The sequence below is a fragment of the Hyla sarda genome, chromosome 1, assembly GCF_029499605.1.
Source record: "Hyla sarda isolate aHylSar1 chromosome 1, aHylSar1.hap1, whole genome shotgun sequence".
Taxonomy (NCBI): domain Eukaryota; kingdom Metazoa; phylum Chordata; class Amphibia; order Anura; family Hylidae; genus Hyla; species Hyla sarda.
The window spans coordinates 31,271,757-31,296,950 of NC_079189.1; the positions used below are offsets into that span (position 1 = coordinate 31,271,757).

The following is a 25,194-nucleotide window of genomic DNA, read 5'->3' on the forward strand; positions in this document are numbered from 1 at the left end:
ATGGAGATCGCTGGGGTCCCAGCAGCAGGACCTCCACGATCAGACATTTTATCCCCTGTCCTTTAGATAGGGGATAAGATGTCTAGGGACAAAGTACCAATTTAAGGGCCAGTGCACATCCAGTCCAAAAGTTGATCCTTTGCAACCGCATGACCCCTAGCAAGTTCACTGCATGAGACCCGTTCATCAAAAAAAGGCTTGTGCACGGACCTTGCTGGGTGTCCTATGGTTGCCTTGGCAACTGCACCACCCAACACCAGTTGCCTCTCTCGGCTCCGCATTGTGCAGATCGAGCAGCTTTAGACACTTAAAAAAAAGAAAAAAAAACTCATGTAATTTACATTTTACTAACACTGTTTTTCACACACAGAAATAAAATAAATGAGTCGAACAAGTTAAAGAACAGTTTAAAAAAAGGGGAACTTTATTTATTATTTATAAAAGTGTTTGTGTAGGGATTTTATGTAACCTCCCATCACTCACAAAGAGCGTACAGTAACTAACTCAGGACAGGAAAAACCTCCAGAGGGGAGGAAACCTGTAGGGAATCCATGGCTACTGTATTGCCCTTCCTCTGGGCATACTAAAGGAGGTTACCTCTAGAATTTGGGCCAATGTGTCTGTGTATGTTCGTGATTCGAGGGGCTGTGCCTTCATCCAACTTCTTGCTGTAGGTCCGGAAATCTAGGCCTTCATCCAACGTCTTGCTGTAGGTCCGGAAATCTAGGCCATCATCCAACTTCTTGCTTTAAGTCCGGAAATGCTACTCCACATGCTGGAAATAATGCATCTAAGATAGGAAAACAAAAGAGAGATTATTTACATGTTTATTATAGAAATGCACATGGAACTGCACTAAAACCTTTTGGACACAACAATGTGATACTTACCAGTCACAGTCATGTTTTTGACTTCACATTCCCGCGTCCCTACAGTGTCCAGCACCGGCCCCTCACTGATGGAGAATGAGCAGGAGCAGTGTTATATCTGCTCAGTGCTGCTCTCTGGTGGACAATGGTTATGACATCACATGTGTGACACGCTGTTACCTCCTGGGAGTTCTATTTGAGCAGTGCTGCTCTCTGATTGGCTGAAAATCAAAAAAGCTTTCTAATATATTCTGTATGACTGTTATCTAAGTTATTTAGGGAAATTTTTTATTAAAATGGCGCTGCTTCCTATGGGTGTGAAATATTTGTTTCTCCTAACCAGACACTCAGTATTTGTAATATCAATTGGTGGCCCTAACAGCCTGGGCCCATAGGTTTCTTACATAGATCAGTGCAGCTCCAGCAGGCTCAATGAGCAGTGAGCAGCGCTAGACGCCGGGACGTCTGATGAGTGACGTCCCTGACGTTGCGGTCTGTAGCAAAGGATGTCACTCGTCAGACGTCCCGACAGCCATTGATTTAAAGTGGTCGTGGCTCCTGCTGCCAGTTCAAGATCAGACACCATGGCCCTAGATTGACATACTGCATCAGTGATCCCCTGTGGCTGTCCACCTGTTACAAAACTACAACACCCAGCAGACCCTGAGCTGTCCTAAAATTCCCAGGGCATGCTCTGAATAACGCCACACATTAATTGTGTTTAATCCCAGCCTAAGCCTAGGAACAGAGATAATTTTTGTTTGAGTTTTTTTTGGGAAAAAAAAAAGAAGAAAAAAAAAAAACACCACAAAAACTGCCCCCCCCCCCCTCATTTCTATTCTTCCAAGATGCCATCTTTGTGGAATTTTTACCAAAAACACTGGGGTGATTTATCAAAACCTGTGCAGAGGAAAAGTGGTTGCCCATAGCAACCAATCAAATTGCTTCTTTCATTTTTGAAAAGGCCTCTGATAAGTGAAAGAAACAATCTTATTGGTTGCTATGGGCAACTGGTCAACTTCCTCTGCACAGGTTTTCATACATCTCCCCCGATGTGTATTATTATTATCATTATTATTATTATTATTATCATTATTATTATTATTATTATTATTATTATAGGCAGTTTTTTGGGGGGCTTTTTTTTCTCTCGGCATTCCACAGATTTGATACCCTAAAAACACCCTAAAATGATGAAAACACCATTAGTGTCTGGTGTTTCATGTTACCCTATTGATTCCAACCTAACATGTGCCCACAACGAGCATGGTGTTTTTTTATGAGAAACACGCCAAGTGTAATCCCAGCCTAAATGATTGTTTTCACAACAGCTTGGAACAGGCTGCAGGCTGTGCTATATATTTGCATTGCTGCGGCGTACAGCACGTGCCACATTTATTTGGCGGCTTTCTGATGGCAAATATGGCTTTTTGCGCTGGCGAATGCAGCGGGCACTTACTGGGCGTGGTTTCCTAGGTGCACAGTTTACGCACTGATTTATGACTTACAACTTTGCGGAACAACCACTCCGGCCGTGACCAGACTGACCGAGCTAACGCTAAGGGCCTGGAGCCTTAAGTGAAGGGCCACATGGGAGGCGCCTCCAGCCCGGGGAGTTGTTGGAATAGGGGTTAATAAAAAAAAAAAAAAAAAAAATGATAGATATCAAATGGTTGTTTTACATACAGCGGGTGCTGATTGGTTGCTCACCTGTAGCTGGGCAGATGTTCCTGGCCAGATGTTCAGCTGGCATGGGATTGGTCGCTGGGCAACGGCGGGAACTCGCTTTGTTTATAAATAAGGATGCTGCCCCTGGTTCCAGTCAGATGCCGGCGAGTCAAGCAAAGAAGAACCCCCCGCCCACCCTCCCTTGTTTTCTTAATGTTCCTTTTGTCGCGGTCGGAGTTTGTTAAGCAGGGTGTCACCCAGCTAGGCTGGGCGGACAGGTGGTAAAATTCACATTGGTTTAATATTTATTATTGAGTTTTTTATTATGTTATGTTATTGGTTTTCTTAATAAACGAGGACCGCGGCCTGTTTATCCAATTTAGTGTGTGGTCATCTTTATTTTAGTTTAGTACTTAATGTTAATTATAAAGTGGTCTCCTCCCTGGGTATGGAGGCTAGCCCTCCCATGACCAAGATGCCGCAGTGAATGGCTTTCTTTCTGTGACACCCGTCATGCCCATTGAAAGCAATGGGCGCTTTGTTTGCCTGTGTCCTACAGAAGGTGCCGGTCACTGACAGAATGCAATGGGATGCCTGCTAGGGTTTTCACCTTTCTTGCAAAAAAAACAAAAACAGCCATGCTAATTTGCATAATTAATTATAAATGCGTGAGATCACAGGAAGTGATAGAAGAGATACAATTAATGTGAAGGGGAATGAAATGGCACAGGGGGGATAAAAGGAGCGATTGAGATGGCACAGGGACCCTGCCTGTTCAGCAGCTCGGGCCGCGGCCACCAGAGCTGGTGCAAGGATTTTTGCCACCCTAGGCAAAACCTCATTTTGCCCCGCCATTTAGTCTCACCCCTTTGCACCGCTCACCTGTTCAACCCCTTAAGGACGGACCCATTTTTTACCTTAATGACCAGGCTCTTTTTTTTTAATTTTACATCTGTCCCTTTAAATGGTAATAACTTTAGAACGCTTTTTCTGAGCGGAATGATTCTGACTTTTTTCGTGACATATTATACTTTATATAAGTGGTGCATTTTTGTTGACACATGCAGAAATGTTTGTGAAAAACTCCAAAATATTGTGAAAACTGGAAAATTTCTGGCATTTAAATTTTTTTTTTTATGGTGTACACTGTGCGGTAAAAGTGATGTTATATCTATTCTGTGGGTCAGTACCATTGTGGCGATACCCAGTTTATATAGCTTTCTATGTTCTTTTTCCTTTTCTGAGCAAAATTCCTTTTCTGCTATTCATTTTCCAACAGCTGTAACTTTTAAATTTTTCGTCCGACGCCATTGAGTAAGGGCTTATTTTTTGCGGGATGAGCTGTACTTTTCATTGGTATCATTTTTGCGATACATGCTACCTTTTGATCCTTTTTATTCCGCTATTTGTACAAAAATTGGCAAATTTTGTGCTTTTTTTGTAGTTTTTTTACGCGGTTCAGTGTACAGGATAATTCACATTATAGTTTTATAGTTTTATAGTATAGTTACGGATGTGGCAATACCTATTATGTATATGATTTGTGTTTTTGATCTTTTTTGGTGATAATACAGGGCTTTTATTGGGAAAGGGGTATTTTTTATTTTTTTTTACACTTCATACTTTTATTGAAGAACTTTTTATTTTATTTTTTACACATTTTACAGGTTATACTATGCTGCAATACATTTGTACTGCAGCACAGTATGACCCGATCAGCTGCACACTGTACAGCCTGTGCGATCCAGCCTGTGGCTGGATCTCACAGGCTTATGTAGCAGGCAGACAGGAGGTCATGATCTGACCTCCTGCTGCCATAGCAACCAACGGCGACCCCCAATCATATCGCGGCACCGCCGTTGGTAAACAGGGGTTGATCACGGCATCTATGGGGTTAATGCATCACGGCCCCAGCAGCTGCAGCGGGACTCCGGCCGTGATTGACAGCCAGGTCCCGCCACCGATCTCCTGCGCTGCCCACGGCAGATCGGCAGAGCGGAGATCGCTAGGACGTATTCATACGTCCCAGTGCGCGAACATGTCGGATGCTGGGACGTATGCATATGTCCGGTAGCGGGAAGGGGTTAATGATTGTTAGGCTATGTTAACACAGCAGGATTTCCGTGCAGAATTGCGCAGGTATTTTCCACACGGAAATTCCGCTGCAGCAGAGGAAATATCTGGCACAGAAATTCAAATTCTTGCGTCTGCAGAAATAATAGACGTCTATTCCACCTGCGTATTCTGCTCAGAAATACATTGCCGTCTATGAGACGGCGAATTTCCAAGCAGTCCTAGTGTTGGTATTAGAGATGAGCGAATCGAAGTTGACGAACCCGAATTTGTTACGAATTTCATGAAAAATTTGATTCGCAACAAATGCGAATATCGCCGCGATTCGATCACGCGAATCGCTTCATTAAACTCCATTTTACAGCGTTCCAGGCTATAGGAGACCCAAGATGGCGGATCCACATGTGAGTACATGGGGCAGGGGATTATGGGAGGGCGGGAAAGAACGGCGGGAATGAAGGTAGGCGGGCTGACCCTGAATCACATGTGAGATGCAGCCTATCAGTGTTCACTGACCCCTGTGATGTCACAGCCCCTATATAATCGGCGGCCATCTTGCCTCTCTTCATTTCATCTATGCACTCAGATACAGAGGACGGGACTGTGTGTGTGTGAATAGCTCATACCACAGCGTTACACTGCAACTGCTAGTCACATCAGCATTAGGGAAAGGCAGGAGTGCAGAGTGCTGTGCTGTTACACTGAGAAGGATCATTGATTGCTAAACCTCCTATTCACGTTATTGAGCATTGCAGCAGAGAGGGGCAGATAGCTGTCAGCTGCCTCATACAGATCTCCAAGCTGCCTCAACTTTCTGAAGCATCTTATCTCCTCATTTTTCAGCCTAATTGAAAGTGAAAGTAAATCGATCTTTACTGTGGCAACCACTAGGGGGGCCAAACTGCAACTCCCAGCATGCCCAGAGAGCCAAAGGCTGTCTGGGCATGCTGGGAGTTGTAATTTTGCAACATATGGAGGGTCACAGTTTGGAGACCACTGTTACAGTGGTGCCCAAACAGTAGCCCTCCAGATGTTGCCAAACTACAACTCTCAGCATGCCTCGACTGCCCAGGCATGCTGGGAGTTGTAGTTCTGTAACATCTGTCCCTTCAGATTTAGCAATTTTCATGACATTTTTGAAAATTGCTGCTCTACTTTGAAGCCCTCTAATTTTTTCAAAAAGCAAAAATATGTCCATTTTATGATGCCAACATAAAGTGGACATATTGTGTTTGTGAAGAAAAATAAAATTATTTGGAATATCCATTTTCCTTACAATTAGAGAGCTTCAAAGTTAGAAAAATGCAAAATTTTCAAAATTTTCATGAAATTTTGGGATTTTTCACCAAAAAAGGATGCAATTAATGCCGAAAATTTACCACCAAAATAAAGTAGAATATGTCACGAAAAAACAATCTCAGAATCAGAATATTCGGTAAAAGCGTTTAAGCGTTATTAATTTGTAAAGTGACGGTGGTCATAATTGCGAAAAAGGACTCAGTCCTTAAGGTGAAAAAGGGCTGCGTCCTTAACCCCTTAAGGACGCAGGACATAAATGTACGTCCTGGTGAGGTGGTACTTAACGCACCAGGACGTACATTTACGTCCTGTGCAAAACCGCGGGCATCGGAGCGATGCCAGTGTCATGCGCAGCTGATCCTGGCTGCTGATCGCTGCCAGGGACCCGCCGGCAATGGCCGACGCCCGCGATCTCGCGGGCGTCCGCCATTAACCCCTCAGGTGCCGGGATCAATACAGATCCCGGCATCTGCGGCAGTGCGCGATTTGAATGAATGATCGGATCGCCCGCAGCGCTGCTGCGGGGATCCGATCATTCAGAACACTGCACGGAGGTCCCCTCTCCTTCCTGCTTCCGGCTCCCGGCGTCTCCTGCTCTGGTCTGTGATCGAGCAGACCAGAGCAGAAGATCGCTGATAACACTGATCTGTTCTATGTCCTATACATAGAACAGATCAGTATTAGCAATCATGGTATTGCTATGAATAGTCCTCTATGGGGACTATTCAAGTGTAAAAAACAAATGTAAAAAAATGAAAAAGTAAAAGTAAAAAAAAGTGAAAAATCCCCTCCCCCAATAAAAAATTAAAACGGCGTTTTTTTCCTATTTTACCCCCAAAAAGCGTAACATTTTTTTTTTCATAGACATATTTGGTATCGCCGCGTGCGTAAATGTCCGAACTATTAAAATAAAATGTTAATGATCCCGTACCGTGAACGGCGTGAACGAAAAAATAAAAAAAGTCCAAAATTCCTACTTTTTTAATACATTTTATTTAAAAAAAATTATAAAAAATGAATTAAAAGTTTTTATATGCAAATGTGGTATAAAAAAAAAGTACAGATCATGGTGTAAAAAATGAGCCCCCATACCGCCGCTTATACGGAAAAATAAAAAAGTTAGAGGTCATCAAATAAAGGGATTATAAACGTACTACCGTATTTATCGGCGTATAACACACACTTTTTAGGCTAAAATTTTTAGCCTAAAGTCTGTGTGCGTGTTATACGCCGATACACCCCCAGGAAAGGCAGGGGGAGAGAGGCCGTCGCTGCCCGCTTCTCTCCCCCTGCCTTTCCTGGGGTCTAGAGCGCTGCTGTCGGCCCTTTTCACCCCCTGGTTATCAGCGCCGCTGCCCGTTCTGTCCCCCTGACTATCGGTGCCGGCGCCGATAGTCAGGGAGAGAGAAGCGGCGCCGACAGCCAGGGGGAGAGAAGGGGCAGCGGCACCCATTGCCGGCGCCGCTGCCCCGTTGCCTCCCCCCATCCCCGGTGGCATAATTACCTGAGTCGGGTCCGCGCTGCTCCAGGCCTCCGTCGTGCGTCCCCGGCGTCATTGCTATGTGCTGAACGGCGCGGCGCATAGCAACGACGCTGGGGACGCACGACGGAGGCCTGGAGCAGCGCGGACCCGACTCAGGTAATTATGCCACCGGGGATGGGGGGAGGCAACGGGGCAGCGGCGCCGGCAATGGGTGCCGCTGCCCCTTCTCTCCCCCTGGCTGTCGGCGCCGCTTCTCTCTCCCTGACTATCGGCGCCAGCACCGATAGTCAGGGGGACAGAACGGGCAGCGGCGGGCTCTCTCCCCCTGCCTTTCCTGGGGGTATATCGGGGTATACACGCGCACACACGCACCCTCATTTTATCATGGATATTTATGTAAAAAACTTTTTTTACCCAAATATCCTTGGTAAAATGAGGGTGCGTGTTATAGGCCGGTGCGTGGTATACCCCGATAAATACGGTAATTTGGTTAAAAAGTTTGTGATTTTTTTTAAGCGCAACAATAATATAAAAGTAAATAATAATGGGTATCATTTTAATCGTATTGACCCTCAGAATAAAGAACACATGTCATTTTTACCATAAATTGTACGGCGTGAAAACGAAACCTTCCAAAATTAGCAAAATTGCGTTTTTCGTTTTAATTTCCCCACAAAAATAGTTTTTTTTGGTTGCGCCATACATTTTATGATATAATGAGTGATATAATTACAAAGCACAACTGGTCGCGCAAAAAACAAGCCCTCATACTAGTCTGTGGATGAAAATATTAAAGAGTTATGATTTTTAGAAGGCGAGGAGGAAAAAATGAAAACGTAAAAATTAAATTGTCTGAGTCCTTAAGGCTAAAATGGGCTGAGTCCTTAAGGGGTTAAGGGGTTAAAAAAAAAATAAATACAGAGTTTTTTCTGCGTATAGTTACGCATATTACTGCCCTCATCAGTGCATACCGCATAGGTACATCCAAGTATTGTACCATTTAGTACCTGTTAATCTGTCAAGGTGCTCTATGCCCTCAAAGTCCAAACAATAGTATTCACCGGCTGGTGTTTTACAAAAATACAGTTTTTTCTGCGTATAGTTGCGCATCTAACTGCCCTCATCAGTGCATACCACATACGTACATCCAAGTAGTGTACCCTCAAGTACCTGTTAATCTGTAAAGGGCCTCCATACTGTGAAAGGACAGCCGTAAGTAATCACCTGCTGCTGTTCTAGACAAATACTGTTTAAAGTATATATAAGGTGTAGCTACCTATATAAGTAGCAGGTAGTTACACCTGGGCCCTTTCATTTTCTAGCAGTCTCCCAGTCTGACTGGGAGCACATGTTAAGTGTGCTGTTACACCTTGTTCACACTGGTGTGGTGCTGTGCGGCGTCCGTTGCTGCTGCGGCGCCATGTCTGCGGGGGGTGCGGCCCGGAGACTGGTTTGGGTGACACTGGGGCCACTCTGCCAGTGGGTCGTTCCCCCTGTGGGCACTGGTGTCACAGCGGTGGTGGGCGCCGCCCAGTGCTACACCATTTTATGCTAGGGAAGTTAGGGACCCACTCTCAATAGGTGGCCTTGACGTGGCGAGTGGGCTTTGTACCTTTTGATCAAAATGTATATACTAACAACCTGTTAGTTTTTGTAATTATGCTGAGAAGCAATTAGATCATAATACAAAATTGTGGATGTGCGGCCATGTCTGTTTTTTCTACCAGGATTCACTGTTTAAAGAGTAGTGTAGCGTATTGTAATACCCTCATAAATGCACTAAGTATGTCAGGCAGAGAAGTGTTAGGACGTGCACAGTGGAGTGGCAGAGGCCTAAATACTTCAGGCAGAGTTGGCAGCAGACTTGGGGCGAGTGGCAGCAGGAGTTGCAGCGAGAGGCCTGAGCTCCCGTTAGCAGCCAGCGGTCGTGTCTCCACCAGCAACCCATCTGCCGTCGTCGATTGGTTAACACGCTCATCCACATCATCACAAGTGACATCTGACACTCCCAGTCAACAGTCGGTGGGTTCCTCAGACACAACCCTCAGTTGGCATGGCCCGGGAGCAGTCCCTGTCCTCCCATTGCCTTTGTCCTATGCTGTTCCCTCTCCTAAAGAAGTATCTTATGCTGTGGGTTCAGCTCCACTATTTACTGAGGATGATCTAATAGAAGACAGTCAGCAGCTACTGGACAGCCAAGAAGGGAAGGAGACATGCGCCGCTTGCTCTGCTAGGCGGCCAAGTAGTGATGCGGAGAGTGACGTGGGAGGCGGTGTTGCAAGTGTTCAGGGTCCTGAAGCAGACACTGTTGGGGAACCTGAGGAGGACATCAGTGACGTGCACACAACTATTGGTGATGATGAAGCTGATCGCAATTGGGAGCCGGGTGCAGAAGGGGCTTCATCATCATCAAGAGTTGCAGGTTGAGCTTGAGGCAGCAAGGCGTTAGCACGGTTGGCAGTCAGCGTGGTGGCAGTAGTGGAAATTCAGGAGCCGAACATGCCCGGGGAGACCACCTGCTTCGCGGCAGCCTACCTTTCCGGGAGGTAGTAGAACAGGGTAGTGTCCAAGAGACAACAGTATGCGCCCACTCATCCAACGGCGCAGAAGTTGAATGTGCTCCTGGAGGGTTAATAGGTAGGCGAGACAGAGGACCCAGACACACCGTGGCAGTATGCAGTGGAGATGGAGGCAGGTAGTACCTCCGAGTCACTGGCGCAAATGGCACGATGCATGCTCAGTTGCTTGCATAGGGATCCCCGAATTGCCAAAATTCGTCAGCAGGATGACTTCTGTATCTCCACCTTATTAGACTCTCGCTACCGTCCCAGAATGGGGGCTTTTTTTACACCCACTGAGAGGGAGGACAAACTGGCCTACTACAGAGAGATTCTATGTAGTCTATCGGCCACATGGTCCATCCACTCGCAGGTCTGACTCGGGGGGCCCTCTGCGCTCACCTTCCACTGCCATGGCTGCTGGGGAGGGGAGGGGTGGCAGGAGCAGTACAAGCTCAATCAGCAGCAGCCTGAGTCTACAGTCGCTTCCCCCGCATAATGAAGCAACTGATCAGCAGCAGGTAGACATGGAGCAGGACTTGAACCAGCAGGTGGTGGCATACCTTGACATGACCATGCCAACAACCATTGAAGATCCGCTGGACTTCTGGGCAGCCAAACTTGATTTATGGCCGCGACTAGCAGAGTTTGCCCTGGAAAAGCTGTCCTGCCCGGCCAGTAGTGTGCCATCCGAGCGGGGGTTTAGTGCGGCCGGGGCCATAGTCAACCCAAGGCAAACTCATCTGTCCACTAAAAATGTGGAGAGACGCCTCGGAGTAGATTGACCAGATGCCTCGTAGTAGATTGACCATGCTGCTACACCAACATTTCCCAATTATGGTTGGATATGAAACCCTCTTGGGTTATCAATTATGGTTATGAAACCGTCTTTGGTACTACCATTGCCTGCTCCTGGCTCATCCTGTGTCTTTCAGGAACTACTTACCTCACTGATGCTTCTGGCCTTGGGCCTTTAATTTTTGGAAGTTTAGCAGTAGCTAAATACATGCTTAATGCAAATATCAACATTGATCTTAATGTAAGGGGTTATGAAACCCTCTTGGGTACTGTGAATGCCTGCTCCTGACTCATCCTGTGTCTTTCAGGATCTACTTGTCTCACTGACACTTCTGGCCTTGGCCCTTTAATTTTTTGGAAGTTTAGCAGTAGCTAATACATGCTTAATGCAAATTTCAACAAAGATCTTTAAATTCTTGGCGCTCTGCCAGGTCCTTCTCCTACCTCGCCAGGGACGATCCAAGGACCTCAGTAAACCATCCAATCGTTAGTAGAGACATGCAGTGTGTACAAATGGCAGGGACTTAATGAACCCGAGCTTTTGACCCGCACTTAGTTGTGATTCTTCTTTCTTGGCAAATAATTGCAAACCCTGATCCCTATCGCGAACGGGGTTCAGCGGGTTACCCGCACCTGTCGGTGAAAGATAGACACTCGCTGGTCCGTTCAGTGTAGCGCGCGTGCAACCCCGGACATTTGAGGGCATAACACACCTTTTAATGTTCGATCCCGCGATTGATCGTGCAATGTAAGGGGTTATTAATGCCTCTTGGGTACTGCTGATGCCTACTCCTGACTGCTCCTGTGTCTTTCAGGAACTCCTTGACCTTATGATGCTTCTGGGCTTGGGCCTTTAATTTTAGGTTTTTTGAAATACATACATACATGCTTAATTTAAATTTCAACATTTATGGTGCAATGTATGGGGTTATTAAACACTCTTGGGTAGTGTTTTTTTTTTCAAATTTTCTAATAATTATCACTGTAATAAACTTGAATTTTCCAGAATAATAATAACCATTACACTATTGAATGCCTGTAGAGTGTGATTTTTTAAGTAAAATTTTCCCAAAAAATACGGAGAGGGATGAACTCTTTTGGTGGTCCACCGTCCTGCATTATAGAGTCTTCTGGACTCTTGGATATGCGCTTGTTCTTAAACAAAGGTACAAAAACCAAAAATGGCCGGTCAGGCCTAGGGAGACGTTGCGCCTACATCTTACGGCCACATGAGCGCTGTGGGTGCTTGTGAGATTAGGTCCTTTGTACCCACACGGCGGGGTCCGGGACACAAATTTTGATTTAAATTTCAAATAAAAAAATAACACATTTCAACGGTCTCCTCATGCTGCAGCCAACTCCAGGCTGAGCCATTCTGGTTATATATAGAGAGCACTCGCTGTCCTAAATTTTTCTTAAAATTTTTCGTCAAAAATGTTTGTCTTTTTTTATTAGGGATTGTGAAGCTTTGGTGCATACTCTTTCATCAGCCAACTCCAGCCTGTGTCACTCAGGCAATATATGTTTTACTGATGGCGCTGCTGGGCCTGGGTCTGGGAATTTCAAATTTTCTCATAGGTAGCACCCGCCAAAAGTCTTCTTCATAAATTTCTACAATTGTTGTGTTTTTTGGTGGGGGGGATTGCGAAGCCCTAGTGTGTACTCATGCATCAGCCAGCTCCAGGCTGTGTCATTCAGGCAATATATAGGTAGCACCCGCTGTCCTAAATATTCTTAAAACATTTTTTTTTTAAATTTTAAATGGTTGTTTTTTCTTTGGGATTCTGAAGCCCTGTTGTGTACTGCTGCTTCCTGCTATACTCTGTCAGCCCGTTGGTCCTGTGACAGTGTGCTACTCCACCTCCACATCCTCCACTTTGTCTTAAGCCTCCACTGCCCGGAAAAGTCTCAGTGGCCCTTCAGCATACCATGTGTGCAGGTCACGGCGGTGTCACGCTGTTCTTCACATGGTTTGCCTTTGCGAGAAGTCTTGGAAACAATGGCCGGTCAGGGCAATGGAGATGTTGTGCCTACATCTCACGGCCACATGAGCCCTGTGGGGGCTTGTTGGATATGGTCCTTCGTACCCCCACGCTTGGGTCCGGGACATGCAAAGGTTGTTTTAAATTTAAAAAAATGATGGCGCTGCTGGGCCTGGGTCTGGGAATTTCAAAATTTCTCATAGGTAGCACCCGCTATCCAAAATCCTTTTCAAAAATTTCTAAAATTGTGTTTTTTTGGAGGAATTGTAAAGCCCTGCTGTGTACTCATGAATCCGCCAACTCCAGGCTGTGTCATTCAGGCAATATATGCTTTACTCATATTGCTGTGGGGGCTTGTTGGATTTGGTCCTTCGTACCCACACGATGGGGTCCGGGACACTCAAAGTTTGTTCTATTTTTCAAATAAAAAAATGATGGCGCTTCTGGGCCTGGGCCTGGGAATTTCAAATTTTCTCATAGGTAGCACCCGCTATCAAAAATCTTTTTCAAAAATTTCTAAAATTGTGGTGTTTTTGGGGGGGAATTGTGAAGCCCTGTTGTGTACTTGTGAATCAGCCAACTCCAGGCTGTGTCATTCAGGCAATATATGCTTTACTGATGTTGCTGTGGGGGCTTGTTGGATTTGGTCCTTCGTACCCACACGATGGGGTCCGGGACACTCAAAGTTTGTTTTAATTTTCAAATAAAAAAATTATGGCGCTGCTGGGCCTGGGTCTGGGAATTTAAAATTTTCTCATAGGTAGCAACAGCTATCCAAAATCTTTTTCAAAAATTTCAAAAATTGTATGGTTTTTTTGGGGGTGATTGTAAAGCCCTGGTGTATACTCGTGCATCAGCCAACTCCAGGCTGTGTCATTCAGGCAATATATGGTTTACTGATGTCGCTGTGGGGCCTGGGTCTGGGAATTTCAAATTTTCTCATAGGTAGCAACCGCTATCTAAAATCTTTTTCAAAAATGTAAAAAATTGTATGTTTTTTTGTGAAGACCTGGTGTATACTCGTGCATCAGCCAACTCCAGGCTGTGTCATTCAGGCAATATATGGGTTACTGATGCTGCCGTGGGGCCTGGGTCTGGGAATTTCAAATTTTCTCATAGGTAGCAACCGCTATCCAAAATCTTTTTCAAAAATTTCAAAACTTGTATTTTTTTTTGGGGGGGGGGGGGGGGGGTGGATTGTGAAGCCCTGGTGTATACTCGTGCATCAGCCAACTCCAGGCTGTGTCATTCAGGTGCACCCTACAGACAGACTAACTCAGCAAGCTGCAGCTAAGATTTTTACCGTAAAGTGTACAGTGTGAAAACGAGACCCTCCAAAATTTGAAAAACTGCAGTTTCCGTTAAAATTTCCTCACACAAATAATAATTTTTGGAGTTCGCCGTACATTTTATGGTAAAATGAGTGATGTCATTACAAAGTACAATTGGTTGTAGTATTGGTTACACAAAAAACAATCCCTCATAGTGGTCTGTGAATCAAAATATGAAAGATAGGGGATAAGATGTCTGATTGCTGGGGTCCCGCCGCTGGGGACTCCCACAATCTCTCCTGCAGCACCCACTTGTCATCAGCTTGGAGCGAAGATCGCTCCATGTCTGTTGACTCACAATACAGGGACCGGAGTATCATGACATCACAGCTCCGCCCGGGCATGACGTCACACCCTGCTCCCTCAATGGAACCCTATGGGAGGGGGCGTGACGGCAGCCATGCCACCTCCCATAGACTTGCATTGAGAGGGCGGGGCTGTGACATCAAGTTACTCCGGCCCCTGTATTCTGATTCCTCAGATACGGAGCGATCTTCACTCCAAGCTGATGACAAGTGGGGGCTGCAGAAGAGATTGCGGGGGTCCCCAGTGGTGGGACCCCAGTGATCAGACCAGGGGGTGGATCCAGAGTCTAGTCTCAAGAGGGGCACTATCAGAGTATCATGCGCTGGTCAACAAACCCCCTCCCATAGACTTGCTTTAAGGGGCGTGGTGTGACATCACAAGGGGCGTGGTTATCACATCACAACTCCCGCAGCCTGCACCCAAGGTTTGTAACAAAATGTTCAGAACACTGGGGCAGTGGAGTATGCCTTTAAGTACGCAGCATAGTGCCCACACTAGGTAGGCAGCATTGTTCCCAGTTCCCCCACACTAGGTAGGCAGCATAGTTGCCCTACACTAGATAGACAGCATAGTTGCCCCACATTAGGTTGGCAGTATAGTTCCCCCACATTAGGTAGGCAGTATAGTTCCCCCACATTAGGTTGTAGTTCCCCTACATTAGGTTGGCAGTATAGTTCCCCCACATCATGTTCCCCTAACATATAATGCCCCCTGTGACGTGCCCCTCACATATAATGCCCCCTGTCCTGCCCCACAGGGGGCATCATATGTGAGGGGTACATGACAGGAGGATTATATCTGAAGGGCACCTGATGATGATGGGGGCATTATATGTGAGGGGCACAGCACAGGGGGCATTATATGTGAGTGGAACATGACAGGGGACCCCCTGTCATGTGCTCTTCACATATATTGCCCCCCTGTGATGGACACCTCACATTAGATGTATCTTTTTTTTGTGCCCCTTAAGTTTTTTAAATTGCCCCCTGACCCCAGTGCTATATAGTTATGCCAAACAGTTAAAAAAAAATATATATATATACACTTACTTATATTATGTTTCCCCACTGAGCAGCTCTCTTCTTCTTACTTGCACAGACTGTGCAGACAGGTGAGCGGTGAGCCGCAGTGATGGGATCTTCAGGCGCCGGCGCGATAATGTGACGTCATCACGCCGGCCTGCCATTGATCGCCGATCACATCTGTGGTGTCCCGGTACCACATCCTATCCGGTACCTGTGTATATAGGTCACCATAGCCAGAGTCCCTAAGACGTCGGATCCTTTTTGTCTGGTCTGCCCCTTGTCACCTCTCATCTAGATAGTCATTAAACTAATAGTTTATTCAGGATTTATGTAAATATAATAGTTCTAATGTATATAACTAGTTAATTACCTGTCCGAAGCATAGCAGGACCTGCAGGTCACGTGATCAGGTAAACTCTATGGTTTTTTGCTTAACCCCTCAGCCCATTTGGACCTTAAAGAGTACCTGTCATCATCTAAACTTTCCCTGATCCCCCTTCCCATCTGTCCCTTAATCTAACTATGCCTATCCCTGTGTTTATTGAGGTTTAAAACGCTGTGGAAATACCTCTTTTTATCCCTCTTCATTAGCTCAGGAACACTGTCTTTCTGAGGGGTGGAAGGAGGCGGGTACCGGCAGGTATGATGTCACATGAAGCTTGGCTGGGACTCTGCTTCTGCCAGTCTTCCTGTATGCTGCTCTCCCTCTGCAGCAGTGTTTCCCAACCAGGGCACCTCCAGCTTTTGCAAAACTACAACTCCCAGCATGCCCAGACAGCCAACAGCTGTCCAGACATGCTGGGAGTTGTAGTTTTGCAACAGCTGGAGGCACCCTGGTTGGGAAACACTGCTCTGCATTGTGCATACAGACTAAGTACAGGTGAGGGATGGCATCCTCTGTCTCTCTCTCTCCTGTGTCTCTCTGCACTAAAAAGTCAATGCTGAGAACCAGGGGCGGTGGGAGCAATTACAGAGGCAGTGATTAATGTCCGGGGGGGCAGTGAGATAATACAATGTATAAGATAACGTGTGGTGAGGGGCAGGGAGAACACAGAGCAGGGGGGAGGGGGAGGTGACTGGCTGTTATATGAGAGGCATGTGCAGGCTTGTAGCTCACAGGCTGGGAGCGAGTCCTGAGCTGAGACTACTGAACTTCCGGTGGAAGGACCAGAGCCCTTTCAGCATTAGTCCTAAAAGCTGTACACTTACTATGAAAAGCATAGGATGCTGCTTGCAGACCAGGCATAGAAGAGTGACCCCTAGTGGCCAAAAGTATAAAATGAAAAAAACTGGTATAAATATTAATTTTTTTTTAATGAAGATATATTACAATATCTCTTCATTAATGATTATGAACAACATATTAAAAGTTTTTGTTGATGACAGGTACTCTTTAACCCCTTAAGGACCCAGCCATTTTACACCTTTGGACCCGGCCATTTTTTGCACATCTGACCACTGTCACTTTAAACATTAATAACTCTGGAATGCTTTTACTTATCATTCTGATTCCGAGATTGTTTTTTCATGACATATTCTACTTTAACATAGTGGTAACATTTTGTGGTATCTTGCATCCTTTCTTGGTGAAAAATCCCAAAATTTGATGAAAAATTAGAAAATTTAGCATTTTTCTAACTTTGAAGCTCTCTGCTTGTAAGGAAAATGGATATTCCAAATAATTTTTATTTTTATTCACATTTTCAATATGTCTACTTTATGTTTGCATCATAAAATTGATGAGTTTTTACTTTTGGAAGACACCAGAGGGCTTTGAAGCAGCAATCTTCCAATTTTTCACAAAATTTCCAAACTCACAATTTTTCCGGGACCAGTTCAGGTTTGCAGTGGATTTGAAGGGTCTTCATATTAGAAATACCCCACAGATGACCCCATTATAAAAACTGCACCCCCCAAAGTATTCAAAATGACATTCAGTCAGCGTTTTAACCCTTTAGGTGTTTCACAGGAATAACAGCAAAGTTATTCACAATCTCCTTTTTTTACACTCGCATGTTCTTGTAGACCCAATTTTAGAATTTTTACAAGGGGTAAAAGGAGAAAATGTATACTTATATTTGTCGCCCAATTTCTCTTGAGTAAGCACATATCTAATATGCCTATGTAAATTGTTCGGCGGGCGCAGTAGAGGGCTCAGAAGCGAAGGAGCGACAAGGGGATTTTGGAGAGTACGTTTTTTTTAAATGGTTTTTGGGGGCATGTTGCATTTAGGAAGCCCCTATGGTGCCAGAACAGCAAAAATCCCCCACATGGCATACCATTTTGGAAACTAGACCCCTTGAGGTACGTAACAAGGAATAAAGTGAACCTTAATAACCCACAGGGGTTTCACGACTTTTGCATATGTAAAAAAATTAAAATAAAATTTCACTAAACAGCAGGCATCCCGGCACATCGCCGAGGGGGGTCCTGAGACCCCCCTATGACCGCGATGCGCGCAAATCGCAGGTCAATTCAGACCTGCGATCTGCGCGATTCCAGGTCATACGGGTCACTGGTGACCCGGTGACCCGGAAAATAAGAGGGATCGTAGGTGTCCGAGACACCCTCGATCCCCCTAAAGGGATAGGAGTTTGGTTTGGTGGCAGGGGTGCCACCCCTCCTATCCCTGCTATTGGTCGGCCGAGCGACCGACCGATAGCAGACCGGGGGAGGGGGGGTTAAAGTTCGGTTCCCCCGCTTTGCCCACCTATCGGTGTCCGGGCAAAACGAGGGAACCGTCCAGGGAAGGTCGGCGCCGAAGGTCCCTACCTGGATCCCGGATCCCGGAGCGCGATCCTCCATGCGGGGATCCCCCACGTGCGGCGGCAATGGCGGCTTCCGGGTCCTGCTAGGTGAGTTGTTGCCTAGCAACATCCAGAGGGCCACAGTTTACAGTGGTCTCTAAACCGTGGCCCTCCAGATGTTGCAAAACTACAACTCCCAGCATGCCCAGACAGCTGTTTGCTGTGTGGGCATGCTGGGACTTGTAGTTTTGCAATATTTAGAGGGGTTCAGGTTGTAGATCACTAAGTGGTCTCAAACTGTAGCCCTCCAGATGTTGCAAAACTACAACTCTCAGCATGCCCAGACAGCAATTTGCTGTCTGGGCATGCTGCGAGTGTTAGTTTTGCAACATCTGGAGGGCCACAGTTTTGAGACCACTGGACAGTGATTTACAACTTGAACCCCTCTAAATCTTGCAAAACTACAACTCCCAGCATTCAGGAACAGCATAAGGCTGTCTTGGCATGCTGGGAGTTGTACTTGCGTGCCTCCAGCCATTGCATAACTATATCTCCCAGCATGCCCTTCCGCAATCAGTACATGCTGGGAGTTGCAGTTTTGCAACAGCTGGAGGCACACTGGTTGGAAAATACTGAGTTAGGTCATAGAACCTACACCTACATAGAACCTACATAGAATCTACACTGATAACAACCCCTTGGCCCATTTGAACACTGCTAAGTTGGGAGCTCTTGAACAGCGTTGGTCCTCTCGGTTGGCCAACTATGATTTCAACATTAAGTTACTTTCTTGCATGGCCCCGGGAGAAGCATCTCCTGCTGAAGATGTGTGAGAAGATGTGGAAATGCTTCCCTTCTACCAAAGGTTCGTGAGCCAGAGTGCTCTAACTGCCAAGGCGGGTGACGGACCTGAATCTCCCAAAGTCCCTGAAGATCTGTCAACCTGGAAGACACTTCAGGATGAAAGCCGGGTTATCGGGGACCTCCTAGACTATTGCCTCCACAAGAAAGTGCCCACTCGGGTGCGCAAGGCCCACGGGGACTTCGAACTGAAGCGGTTGTGGTGGCAGAGGAATCGCCTGTTCCTGCACAAGGGGCTGGTCTACCGAAATTCCCTGGACCCAGTTTCCGGAGACCGCATACACCAGATTGTGGTTCCCCGAAGAGATGCAGCCATGGTCCTGAATGCCTATCATGATCAATCCGGACACTTCGGGGGCCCATAAGACAGAGATCACCGTTAGAAGAGGGAGATTTTACTGGATTGGGATGCGGGGAGACATCGAGAAATGGTGTGCCGAGTGCTCCGTGTGCAACGTGATAAAGAACCCCCGAAGGGACGCAAGAGCCCCTTTGCATCCCATCTGTACAGAAAGGCCAAATCAAATTTTTGCCTTGGATCATGTGAAGCTGGCCCCCACTCGATCTGGCTATTGTCATGCTCTACCAATGGTGGATCATTATTCCAAGTGGGTGGTCGTAGACCCTGTCAAGGATCTTACCACCAAGACTGCTGCTCAACTCTTCTATCGACATTGGATCCAACCTCTGGGGTGTCCTGAATCGGTCCTCACGGATCGAGGAACCGCCTTTGAAGCCCAGTTGTTCCAGGAACTTTGCCGGTTGCATGATTGCAAGAAGCTCCGGACGACGGCCTACCATCCCCAAGGGAATGGGCTCTGCGACAGGATCAATCAAGTGTTCATCCAAATGCTTAGAGCTGCCTCTGTTTCAAAGCACTAAGAGTGGCCTCAGCTGTTGCCTGAACTCCTAGAAATTTACAACAACACTGTCCACTGCTCTATGGGGTACACACCTTTTTTCCTGATGATGGGCCGACACGGCCAATTGCCAAAGGATCGAACCTTCGGGCTACAGGCACCCTTCAACAATTCTCCTCAGGTTTCCCAAGGTTGGGTGTCAGAGCATCAACGAAGAATTGAGGAAGCCAAGGACATTGTTGAAAAGAAAATGGTTGAAGTTCATGAACGCCAGCAGAAAGTTTATAATCGACATGCTTCGGCTCAGCCCTTACAGCTTGGAGATAATGTGTGGCTCCGAAAATTTCCTAGAACCCATAAATTGGACTCCTTGTGGGAAACGGAGCCATACACCATTACTGCAGTCCCTTATTTTGAAACGGACATGTACGAGATACAGAAAGACGGGTTCGAGCCACAGGTGGTCCACAGGAATAGGATAAAAATGTGCCTGAAAAAAGATGTGCTTGGCCCATCTCCTCCTACTCCTTCTGCTCATCCTGCTACTTCTACTCCACCTCCAAGAAGGCCAGTGAGAGAATATGTGCCGGGAGAAGGAATTCATCCCACTATGGACGTTCCTTTGTTCCCATCTCAGCAGCCTACCATGTATTGGGGTATACCGTTCCCAGCTCCATCCAGCCAGCCGCCACTGGTTGCTCCACCCAAACAGTTGTCGGTAGCCGTTTCGCCTAATCAGTTGCCAGTAGTTGTTGCTCCCTGTCAACCACCATTGGTTGCTACATCCAGCATCAGTCCTGCTCCAGTGACTGCTTCAGGTATTGATGTCACTACTCCACCAGTCTTCAGAGAACCCCCCAGTCCAACCGAAGATATTGCTTCTGTTTCCAGCCCTCCAGCTGGTACCTCGGGGACTGAAGTTCTTGAAGAATCCCCAAGTAAAGGAATTCCTGATGACTTGGAGGTGGTGTTGCAGTGGTCTCAAAGGGCTACACAGGGCAAACTACCCGCAAGGTACCAGGACTCATATTTAGTACCTGCACACATAGTAACTTTGATAACCCACTTCAATGCTCTGCCTATCACTTTCCAGTACTCTAGATTACTCACTTAAATGTACTACCTCAAGTTTCTCTTGTACATACACCAAAATAAATATCTCACTTAAGAAAACACTTAGGAATTGTAGCATATTGTAAAAGCAATTCCTGCCACTGTTAGGTACACTTCTTCTTCTCCTTCTTTGCGTGTGTGAGATGCTCTGCCTGGCTAGTAGGTGCTCTTGCGAATATAGAATTAAACACGTATTTCTAAGAATAACCTAGTTGGGTTGTTTTGAAAGTGCTCTAGGGGTATGTAGCATGTAGCCGATAGACCCTAGCAGCCATCCTTACTGTGACCTAGCTTCCAGCTAGCCAGTATAACTTTTGTTTACTAACAGGTAACTTATTGTTGGCGAATAAAATGTGTGAGATAATAAAAATGTTTAGTCAGCTTGAAACTAAAAGTATAGAGAGCTGTTCTAATGTTCAGTTTAGCCTCATAAAAATGTGTAGAGAGCTAATAAAATGTCTTAGGAGCTAGCAACTACATGTCAGTTAGCTGCCTAATTGTCTAGTAAGCTTTAAAGTGTATAATACGTTTAATAAAATGTCTATGAAGCTAGAAACTAAAAGGATAGATAGCTTCCTTAAATGTCTAGATAGCACCAATGTCTAGATAGATTTCTATTGTCTAGTCCAGATACTAGTGAGAGTATCAAAGAATGTTAATGTGTTCCATTTTTACTTAGAATGTATAGCAAATGTATAGATGATCCTGTTCTAGTCCTAGCCCCTCTGTCTTAGGGGACAGGCTCCGAGGTCGACTTATCTTAAGTAAGGGGGTTTGTGGTGTCCCGGTACCACATCCTATCCGGTGCCTGTGTATATAGGTCCCCATAGCCAGAGTCCCTAGGACGTTGGCTCCTTTTTGTCTGGTCTGCCCCTTGTCACCTCTCATCTAGATAGTCATTGTTACGCCGAGCGCTCCGGGTCCCCGCTCCTCCCCGGAGCGCTCGCAACATCCTCGCAATTGCAGCGCCCCGGTCAGATCTGCTGACCGGGTGCGCTGCGATACCTCTCCCAGCCGGGATGCGATTCGCGATGCGAATGGCGCCCGCTCGCGATGCGCACCCCGGCTCCCGTACCTGACTCGCTCTCCGTCGGTCCTGTCCCGGCGCGCGCGGCCCCGCTCCTTAGGGCGCGCGCGCGCCGGGTCTCTGCGATTTAAAGGGCCACTGCGCCACTGATTGGCGCAGTTGGCTTAATCAGTGTGTTCACCTGTGCACTCCCTATTTATACCTCACTTCCCCTGCACTCCCTCGCCGGATCTTGTTGCCATTGTGCCAGTGAAAGCGTTTCCTTGTGTGTTCCTAGCCTGTGTTCCAGACCTCCTGCCGTTGCCCCTGACTACGATCCTTGCTGCCTGCCCCGACCTTCTGCTACGTCCGACCTTGCTCTTGTCTACTCCCTTGTACCGCGCCTATCTTCAGCAGTCAGAGAGGTTGAGCCGTTGCTAGTGGATACGACCTGGTTGCTACCGCCGCTGCAAGACCATCCCGCTTTGCGGCGGGCTCTGGTGAATACCAGTAGCAACTTAGAACCGGTCCACTAGCACGGTCCACGCCAATCCCTCTCTGGCACAGAGGATCCACCTCCTGCCAGCCGAATCGTGACAGTCATTAAACTAATAGTTTATTCAGGATTTATGTAAATATAATAGTACTAATGTATATAACTAGTTAATTACCTGTTCGGAGCGTAGCAGGACCTGCGGGTCACGAGATCAGGTAAACTCTATGGTTTTTTGCTTAAGGACCTTTGGAGGTCCCTGTGACGTATTAAACCCACCATGCTTTGTGACGGTGAGTGACAGATATTTAGACCAATCAAAACAATCCCGTCCCTGCCCATATAAGGGAGCGGCGGCCATGATTCTCGCTCTTGTTCCTGTGCAGCCAAGCAGTAAGCATCTCTCTTGTTCCTGGGCTGTCAAACGAGCAGGATCTGCGCAGCTATCTTCCGAAGTGAGTTAGGCCCGAGCCTTGCGGCAACGGCTGATCAATTCAGAATCGTGAGTGTATCAATCCCTAATCACTCTGCAAGATCACCGGACCTTATCTATCCCCTAAATCCAGACGGATCTTCTCAAATTACCCTAAATTCAGAGACTTGTATTAATATTCAAGGTCCGCAACAACTGTCAGTCACTAAACTATATAGAGACTGTTTGCATGAGACTGTTATTGTGCATTGGATGTACCGCAAGCCTTTCAGTAAAGTTTATCCAAGTTCAAGTACCTTGTGGACCTTCAGTCATTTTGTGCATGCACCTATCGTTACTGGGAAGGGCGGCTATAGGCCGGAGAATTACCTCAGCATACTAGCCCTCAGCCTGGCGTCACAAACTATAGGGTTAACCTTAACCCCTCATCCACCTAAACAACACCCCAGCTACCATACACCCCCCAAGGGCTACCACACATCCCAGTGGCGAGAAAGGTAAACTAATGAGCGAATGTTGGAGCGGGAGTTGATAGCTCCCGCTCCACCATGCTAGAAATCGGGGGGCAGAAATCTCAGGGGGGGGATGCAATTGCCCCCTTGACCCCCCCCCCCCTCCCCCCCGGATTAGACATCTTATCCCCTATTCTTTGGATAGGGGATAAAAGGTCTAGGGGCAGAGTACCCCTCTTGAGGACTGGCCCATTTTTCATTTTTGCCCTTTTGTTTTTTCCTCTTTGCCTTCTAAGAATGAGAACGTTTTTTCCACCTATAGACCCATATGAGGGCTTGTTTTTTGTGCCACCAATTTTACTTTGTAATGACATCAATTATTTCATCACACAATCTATGGTGAAACAAGAAAAAAATTTTGTGGAGCATAATTAAAAAAACTAAATGCCATTTTGTAACTTTTAAAATGACACGGTATCTTTATTCTGTAGGTCCATACGATTAAAATGATACCCAACTAATATAGGAATATAGGTTAAGGTCAAAATGGGCTGAGTCCTTAAAGGGGTACTCTACCCCTAGACATCTTTCTTATCCCCTATCCTTTGGATAGGGGATAAGATGTCTGATCGCGGGGGTACTGCGCCAAAATGACATGCACCAAAATGATTACCGTATATACTCGAGTATAGGCCGAGTTTTTCAGCACGATTTTTCGTGCTGAAAACACCCCCCTCGGCTTATACTCGAGTGAACTCCCCCACCCGCAGTGGTCTTCAACCTGCGGACCTCCAGAGGTTTCAAAACTACAACTCCCAGCAAGCCCGGGCAGTTATCGGCTGTCCGGGCTTGCTGGGAGTTGTAGTTTTGAAACCTCCGGAGGTCCGCAGGTTGAAGACAACTGCGGCCTTCAACATCATCCAGCCCCCTCTCACCCCCTTTAGTTCTGAGTACTCACCTCCGCTCGGCGCTGGTCCGGTCCTGCAGGACTGTCCGGTGAGGAGGTGGTCCGGTGGGATACTGGTTCCGGGCTGCTATCTTCACCGGGGAGGCCTCTTCTAAGCGCTTCGGGCCCGGCCTCAGAATAGTCACGTTGCCGTGACAACGACGCATAGGTGCGTTCATTGCCAACGTAATTCTGCGTCATTGTCAAGGCAACGCCTCTATTCCGGGCCGGAAGCGCGGAGAAGAGGCGCCCCCGGTGAAGATAGCAGCCCGGACCACCTCCCCACCGGACCACCTCCTCACCGGACAGCCCTGCAGGACCGGACCAGCGCCGAGCGGAGGTGAGTACTCAGAACTAAAGGGGGGTGAGAGGGGGCTGGATGATGTTGAAGGCCGCAGTGGTCTTCAACCTGCGGACCTCCGGAGGTTTCAAAACTACAACTCCCAGCAAGCCCGGACAGCCGATGGCTGCCCGGGCTTGCTGGGAGTTGTAGTTTTGAAACCTCTGGAGGTCCGCAGGTTGAAGACCACTGAGGGCGAATGATGAGAAGAGGATGATGAACGGGGGGGTGTGGGGATGATGAAGGGGGGTGGGGATGATGAAGGGGGGATGTGCGGGATGATAAGGGGATGATGAAGGGGGGATGTGCGGGATGATAAGGGGATGATGAAGGGGGGATGTGTGGGATGATAAGGGGATGATGAAGGGGGGATGTGCGGGATGATAAGGGGATGATGAAGGGGGGATGTGCGGGATGATAAGGGGATGATGAAGGGGGGATGTGTGGGATGATGACAAGGGGATGATGAAGGGGGGATGTGTGGGATGATAAGGGGATGATGAAGGGGGGATGTGTGGGATGATGATAAGAGGATGATGAAGGGGGGATGT

The 25,194-nt window shown here is 46.9% G+C and overlaps 1 long non-coding RNA gene across 1 annotated transcript; it reads right to left on the bottom strand.

The window, feature by feature from the left end:
• Positions 1-382: 382 nt before the first annotated feature.
• LOC130332733 (uncharacterized) lies at positions 383-2,550 on the bottom strand. The gene is made up of 3 exons (XR_008875365.1): positions 2,378-2,550; positions 891-1,090; positions 383-790 (listed from the first exon to the last, which is right to left on the bottom strand). It is a non-coding gene; the product is annotated as an uncharacterized LOC130332733 (long non-coding RNA).
• Between the last annotated feature and the right edge of the window lie 22,644 nt (positions 2,551-25,194).